The sequence below is a fragment of the Canis lupus genome, chromosome 5 (assembly GCF_011100685.1).
Source record: "Canis lupus familiaris isolate Mischka breed German Shepherd chromosome 5, alternate assembly UU_Cfam_GSD_1.0, whole genome shotgun sequence".
NCBI lineage: Eukaryota > Metazoa > Chordata > Mammalia > Carnivora > Canidae > Canis > Canis lupus.
In genome coordinates this window covers 14,474,143-14,481,678 of record NC_049226.1, presented here as the reverse complement: position 1 = coordinate 14,481,678, position 7,536 = coordinate 14,474,143, and the positions used below count along the sequence as shown (strand labels likewise).

Sequence of the window (7,536 nt, the reverse complement as noted above, 5' to 3'; positions counted from 1 at the left end):
GGATGGAGGACTGGGGGCCATTGTGGGGACAACTGGAGCATCAGGTCCTATGGCACAGACTCCAGGTCAGGTACCTCCTCGGCATGGAGAGGTAGAGGGGAACAGGGGCTAGATTCAAGGGGACCTGGGAGGGGGGTGGCATGAGAAGAGAGGTCTAAGACAAAACTCTGGAGAACAGCATACTTGAGGGGCTGACTGAGGAGAAGAGTCTGAAAAGGAGTTAGAAAAGGAGTGTCCAGAGAAGCAGGAAGAAAGGCTGGAGAGGCCTGTCATGGAGGCCAAGGAAGGGGTGGCAGTTACTGGCCCTGCACCCCTCAGAGAGGGCGGAAAGATGGGGACGGTGCCATGAAGGCCATGGTCCTCTTCCTGAGAATGGGGGGAACAGCAGAGACTGGAGCTGAGGAGCTCACACACAGTGACCATTCCCTGGAGAAATGCCCCTGGGCCAGTCTTCCAGAAGATTCAGGGTCAGGGGAGTTGCTGAGGAGCCTTTGTCCTGAGAGATGCTTGGATGTAGGGAGGAGGAAGGAGAGGAGGGGAGACACAGAAGGCTGTGTGGGTGGGGCCAGCAGGGGGCTCCTGTAGGTCACCTGGGGCCCTGATGGCCTGTGAAGGAGAGGTGACCAGAGCTGGGCCTGGGAGGAAGGGAAAGAATCCAGCAGGTGGGACAAAAGGTGGGCAGAGTGAGGGTGAGGAGGGGAAAGCAGGAAGGAAGGTGTGGAGGAGCTCAGTGGCCTGGAGGTCAGGAGAACCTTCGGATAGAATTGCAGGGCGCCAGCCTGGCCTTGCAGGAAATGCTTGCACTGGAGTGATGGTGGCTCCCGAGGGACCTGATTGCTCAGGGGGATGACAGCCTGGGGAGCCGGTCCAGTGCTGGCCCAGGCCCTGCCGTGCAGCCTGGAGGAAGGCGCTGTGTTGTTCGCATGCGCCCTGACAGTTTGCTTTTCTCTCCTCCCCACAGTCCCTGGAAACTTAGCCAGGGTCTCCATGTTGCAATGATGTCAAGTATATTTAATTTGGAGTCTTTAATAAACCGGGAGTGGAGGGGGTGGGAGGGTAGAGGCTGCGAGGGAAGGGTGGAATTAAAACCACATCCTGGGGTAATGAGATCCCCATGTAGCCTTGCTTCCTTCTTTTCCCACCCCCAGACCCTGCTGGCCGGCCCTCCTGTCTTGCAGGGAAACAACACATCTCTGCGTGTCTAGTGGAAGCCAGTGGAAAATCCAGTTCACATTCCGTATGTAACCTTGTTGGCATGCACCCATCCCACAGTGGGAGAGCTGCCAGGAGGGGAACATACTCTTTAGGATCCCGTCTGTGACTGCAGATCTGCTGTGCAGGCAGAGTGGAGTTGGCCAGGAAGGAGAGATGGGAGGATTTCCCACCAAGGGAGACCCCGGCGGGGACGGGCGTCCACCCCTCTGCCACTGGGAGTGTGGAGTGGGCGAAGGCTCTGGGTGATGGGACCCCGGGGAGGTGGGGGAAATCAGGGAACCTATCTAGACGCTGGGAAGCTGTGGATCTAGGGACTGGCTGACTCAGTACAGTCAAATCCCAGCTCGGCAGGGTTGGCAGGGTAGAGGGAAACGCCCACTTATGGATGGGATGGGATTCTGGAGTCTCAGTGGCTTCCTGAGCTGCTGCTCCCCTTGGCTCTGCCACTAAAGAGCTCTGTGGCCACACCCTGCTGGCTTTAGGTGGCTGCCCAGTCTGAGCTGGAACTTGGGATCACTACCTCCGTATCTAAACACGCCTGAATCAAGATTGGATGAAATATTGCTCCAGATTCAGGGATGACAGTGGAGAAATAAGCACGAGAGATAACATGAACCCAACCCCCGAGCCAGGTTCAAGGGCTGCTGCTTCTTCGGCTGGAGGACCCCTGCCCCACCCACCCCCATCTGGGGCCCGGTCCGGACCCTCCCTCTGTATGTAACAGAGATCATCTTTCTCAACCTCTCCTGTCCTGGAAGAGGTCCTGAGAGGACAGCTTCCTCAGGTAACAAGCTTGTACAAGAGATAAACACATCCAACAGCAGGAAGCTTGATTCGTGACCATCCTCCGGCTGTTTTCCTGGACTTTGGGGTGTTCTCTCTGGGCAGCAACATAAGGTCATGGGGCCGTCCATCAGGACAAGGTCCCCATTGTTGCATCTTGGGTTCTTTTTTTCTTTCCTTTAGGAAAAGAAAATTTAAATTTCTTTTTCAAGTTGTTCAGAAACCAGACAGTTTATTAATTGGGGGTCCCGCCAGAGACTCACCCCTGGAATCAAGATACAGTTGTGACAAAGGGAGGGGGGAGGGGGACCCAAACCATGCAAATGGAGCTTAATTCATTAAGTTATTGTTTCTCCGCAGGTCCTTGGCTATGGTTTCCTTCCTGAGGGGCACTCTCCATAAATTATGGCAAGGAGGTGGGGCCTCAGGAACCTGGCCCTTCCCCAGCCTTTCTAGGTGAGGGGAGAGCAGAGCTGTTTGCAGCAGACCGTGTAGTAGCTCCCCCAGGGGCTGAGAGGTGCATGAGTATTCTAGAATAAGAGAGAATGTAGTCTTGCCGTTTGGACTTCTTGGAAGCCTGTGATCACAGAATGCTGGGGCGGGGTTGCTAAGGGTCTAATGGGTGGTTATCTTCTGGGTCTAGGTCTCTCTTTATGCTGAGGGTAGGTGGTGTGGCCCTGGTGGCTAGCTACCTGGTTAAGCTTGCTGATTTGTAGCTTGTTCCCTCTTTCTATGAGAGTCTTACTGATTTCCTCAAGTTAAGCTCTTTTTTTTTTTTTTTAAAGATTTGTATTTATTCATGAGAGACACAAAGAGAGAGGCAGAGACACAGGCAGAGGGAGAAGCAGGCTCCCCGTGGGGAGCGTGATGTGGAACTCAATCCCAGGACCCCGGGATCATGACCTGAGCCAAAGACAGATGCTCAACCACTGAGCCACACAGGTGCCCCAAGCTCCCACTCTTGGGAAGCATTGTGCAGGCTCTCTGGGATGCAGCACTGAGCAGCCCACACTGGGCTCCTCCCTTGTGAATGCACATCCCACTGCAGGAGGCAGACAGTCCAAGTATTGAGTAAGCGCGGTAAGATTCAGTCCTCATGGGATCCCTGGGTGGCGCAGCGGTTTAGTGCCTGCCTTTGGCCCAGGGTGCGATCCTGGAGATCCAGGATCGAATCCCACGTTGGGCTCCCGGTGCATGGGGCCTGCTTCTCCCTCTGCCTATGTCTCTGCCTCTCTCTCTCTCTCTCTCTCTCTCTGTGACTATCATAAATAAATAAAAATAAAAAAAAACATTAAAAAAAAGATTCAGTCCTCATAGTTTTGTGATAAGTGGGTTCCAGATAATCCAGTTATGAAATGAGAGATCACCTCCCTGTGAGGTTAATGAAAAGTGAATTATCTGGTGGAGCATGTTGATAATGGGGCAGGCTGTGCATTTGTGAAGGCAGGAGGATTAAGTCTATTAAAACAGTTCTGGCTTGGAAACATGGTTTCTTAGCATCAGCAAGAAAAGGAGGGATTGGGTAAGCATGTTTGTGTCCCTAGAAGAAGTTCTGTGTAAAGTAATTTTTTAAATGCCTTAAGTACCTTTGCTCTGCCTATAAAGGTTCAGAGCTGTGGCAAGGCTCTCAGCAAGGCAGGCCAATCCAGAACTTTTGACAGATGTCCTGTGTGAAGTCATTTTATTTTATTTTATTTTATTTTATTTTATTTTATTTTATTTTATTAATTTTTAGAAAGATTTTATTTATTTGAGAGAGTGACAGAGAGAGCAACAGACACAGTGAGTGTGATCATGAGCAGGGAAGAGAGAGAAGCAGGCTCCCTGCTGAGCCGGGAGCCTGACATGGGACTTGATCCCAGGACCTGGAGATCATGACCTGAGCCAAAGGCAGACCCTTAACTGAAGGGCTCCTTTGTGAAGTCATTTTAAAAGTCATAGGAAATGATTTTAAAAGTAAAAGGTCATAAACCTGCATAGTATAAGAATACTGTGAAATTAATACATTTTTAGTTTGGAGACTTGCCTTGTATTTTGCGAGCTAAAATAAAGAAAACTCTGAATTTAGGGTGACCTGGGTGGCTCAGTGGTTTAGTGCCGCCTTCAGTCCGGGGCCTGATCCTGGAGACCCGGAATCGAGTCCCACGTCAGGCCCCCTGCATGGAGCCTGCTTCTCCCTCTGCCTGTGTCTCTGCCTCTCTCTCTCTCTCTCTGTCTCTCATTAATAAGTAAATAAAATCTTAAAAAAAAAAAAAACCCTGAATTTAAAGAGTGAATTCTGGCTGGTTCAGTTGGAGGAGCATGTGACTCTGGATCTCAAGGTCGTGAGTTCGAGCCCCACACTGGGTGTTGAGATTACTTAAATAAATAAAAAATTAAAAAAAAAAAGGAATCTTCTTTTTGTCGCAGAAAGTAGAGAGAGTGAAGCTTATACTATACCTGAACTTGTACTGAAATGATAAGGTTCTAGATCATCATGAGATTACTACTTCTCCGACATCCTGTCTCCGTCCCCAAAGACATGAGCTTGAACTTGCCCTCATTCCTGGACAGCGGTAGCAAGTGTCTGGAGGACAGGAGGAAAAGCCAGCTGTGCTGTGCTTGCAGGGTTTCCCTGTAATTCTGACGTCACGATGAAAGCTGTTAGAATGTGAGAAGAGAGTTGTGGCTGATGAGGACAGCTTGGGGAGCCTCTCTGAGGAGCGAGAGCCTGAGCGTGGGTGGGAAAGAATGGGGTGCAGGTGTGCTGCAGGGTAGTGCATGGAGTAGGGAAGATGGTGCTGGGGGGTCCAGAGACAGTGACTAGGGGATGCCCAGCCCCAGCACCAGGCCTGCCTCCACGTGCCCTGTAGCAAAGCCCAGCGTTTCCTTCTGGCTGCTTCTCTTCTGGGTGCCAGTTGCATCATTTGTGGTCTGTCTCCTCCATGGCTTTTGCCTCCTCCTGACTTTGGCCCGTGGTGACCTCTGGTCTCTTTCTACATCTCCCTCCACCCTCAGAAGTAGGTTCTGCTATCATCCTTGTTTTATTGCCAGGAGACAGATCAAGGTATGTGACTTGCTCCAGGTCACACAGAAGGTCAAAGCCAGGCATTCAGGTTCCAGGGCTGTTTTCTTCACCTAGATGATGCTAAGCTGCACCTCCCAGGTGTGCTGCCGCTGTGGCTTCTGCCACCACCCTCAGCCCTGGCTGTGCCATCTTGTGGGTATATCCACCTGACCTTGATCGGCCACTGCTGGGGCGTCTGCAGGTGCCCAAGACTGGCTGGGTGTGCTGAGAAGAGAGGTGGGGAGGGCTCGGTAAGTTCAGCTGCTCACCCCCATGTGCCCTGAGCCACGTGGGATCCCTGGGGTCATCCCAGCCTGCTAGGCCATGGTGCAGGATGGAGGGGCTTCCTGAGATTCCCTATACCTGTGCGGGGTTCTCCACACCATTGTCATACCAGTAGCAAGTACCCCTGGACTAATGCTTTCATTTCAAGATAAGCCTTTGAGCAGGATACATGTTCCAGGTACAACTTTTCTGACCTCAGGGTGACAAAGGTGTTTGTTGCCTGGATACCCAGAGATTGGGGCATTGGGGGTGCTCATCAAGATGGCTCTGCCTATAAAGGTTCAGAAAGGTGGCCTTTCTGCCACCTTGGCTTCTCTCTGCCAGCTATTCCCCTCTGCACCAGCCAGGCTGCACAGGCCACTGAGATTTCTGCTTCCAAGTCCTACTGGAACAAAGCTGTGGTGGCAGCCTCAGCCAACATCACACGGCCTTTCACTCTTAGCCCCCACGAGCCATTGACATGTCCTGCTGTGTCTGTTAGTTCAAAGTTCCGAGGAAGAGGGAGACCCCAGCCATGTGTGCATGGAACACTGCCCTTTCACTTGGCAGGGTGTGGCAAGCAGGTCAGGCAATGATAGTTGTCCCTAGTTTAATATCACTATCTCCACTCCATAGAAGGGAAAGCTAGGATGGAGAGAGGTCAAGTAACCTGCCTAAGGTCACACAGCCAGTTGGGGACAGAACTGTGATTAGAATTCAGGGCCACCAGACCCTGTAGCCTCTTTCATGGGAGGTTGAGAGTCCCAGGCCTAAACTCACCTCCTCTCCTTTCCTCCACTGGTCTGTTCAGTTCTCCCAGGCCTCTCTATGCCTGGTTCCGTCTCTCATTTCTGGAAGGGTAACGCCTCAATATCCTACTTCCCACCCAGCCAGGCAGAGGAGCAAGCCACAAAAACTACCGAAGTGTGTATTTGAATCTGGCCTGTTTGCCAGTCACTGCACTGAGCTGCTTTATGTGGAATTTCTTCTTTGATTTTCAAAATGACCTTATGAACTAAGTACCATTAAAAAACCCCTCCATTCTGGGGCACCTGGGTGGCTCAGTCGGTTAAGCATCCAACTCTTGATTTCAGCTCAGGTCATGATCTTGGGGTCATGAGACAGCCTTGCATTGAGCTCTGTGCTGAGTATGGAGTCTGTTTGGGATTCTCTTTCTCCCCTGCCCCTGGCGCTGCAACCAAACCCTCCATTTTTTCCTGGGGCTATAAAGTATAGCACGGTGACCATAGTTAAGAATGTCATATTGTATATTTGAAAGTTGCTGAGAGAGTAGATCTTAAAAAGTTCTCATTGTAAGAAAAAGATTATTTTTGTTAACTATGTATGATGATGGATGTTAGCTAGACTTATTGTGGTGGTCATTTTGCAATATATGCAAGTATTGAATCATTATTTCATACACGTGAAACTAATATATGTCAAATTATATCAATAATAAAAATTGACAGGCTTTGAGGCTCGAATTTACAATAGAGTGATTAGAGTTAATAATACTATGTTATATGCTTGAATGTTGCCAAGAGAGTAGATCTTAAATGTTCTCACAACAAAAAAGAAATGGTACTTACGTGACAGGAAGGAGGTGTGTTGGCTTATGCTGTGGTGGTCATCATTTTGCTATGTATAAATGTATCAAATCAATACATCAAATACCCTAAAATTATGGAATGTTGTATGTCAGATATATCTCTATAAAGCTGGGAAAAAAGGGGTGCCTGGGTGACTCAGTCGGTTAAGTATCTGCAGGGTTGAGCCCCTGCATTGGTCTCCTTGCTCAGTGGGGAGTCTACTTCTCTCTCTCCCTCTGCCTCTGACCCTGCCTGTGCTTGCTCACTCACTCTCAAATAAATAAATTTAAAGAAACTTATTTTTTAAAATTTTATTTATTTATTTATTTATTTATTTATTTATTTATTTATTTATTTTTGAAGATTTTATTTATTTATTCATGAGAGACATAAAAAGAGAGACAGAGACACAGGCAGAGGGAGAAGCAGGCTCCATGCAGGAGCCTGATGTGGGACTCGATCCCAGGACTCTAGGATCACGCCCTGGACCAAAGGCAGGTGCTAAACCGCTGAGCCACCCAGGGATCCCCTAAAGAAACTTATAAAGCTGGAAAAAAAAAACCCAGCATCTCTCCACTTCACAGATGGGAATGAGATGTAAAAATGTCAAATAGGTTATTCAGGGTCTCTTAGGGCCAG

The 7,536-nt window shown here is 49.6% G+C and overlaps 1 long non-coding RNA gene across 24 annotated transcripts in view; it reads left to right on the top strand.

Moving 5' to 3' along the window:
• The window catches only part of LOC111095807, a 167,399-nt gene that overhangs the window by 86,346 nt on the left and 73,517 nt on the right, over positions 1 to 7,536 (top strand). The window contains exons 2-4 of one of the 24 annotated variants that reach the window (XR_005359178.1): positions 1,149 to 1,237; positions 1,698 to 1,999; positions 2,359 to 2,454. The exons of 22 other annotated variants lie outside the window; for them this stretch is intronic. This is a non-coding gene — a long non-coding RNA (uncharacterized LOC111095807). The remainder of the gene's footprint in view (positions 1 to 1,148; positions 1,238 to 1,697; positions 2,000 to 2,358; positions 2,455 to 7,536) is intronic. One more of the 24 variants, XR_005359181.1, reaches the window with a different exon arrangement.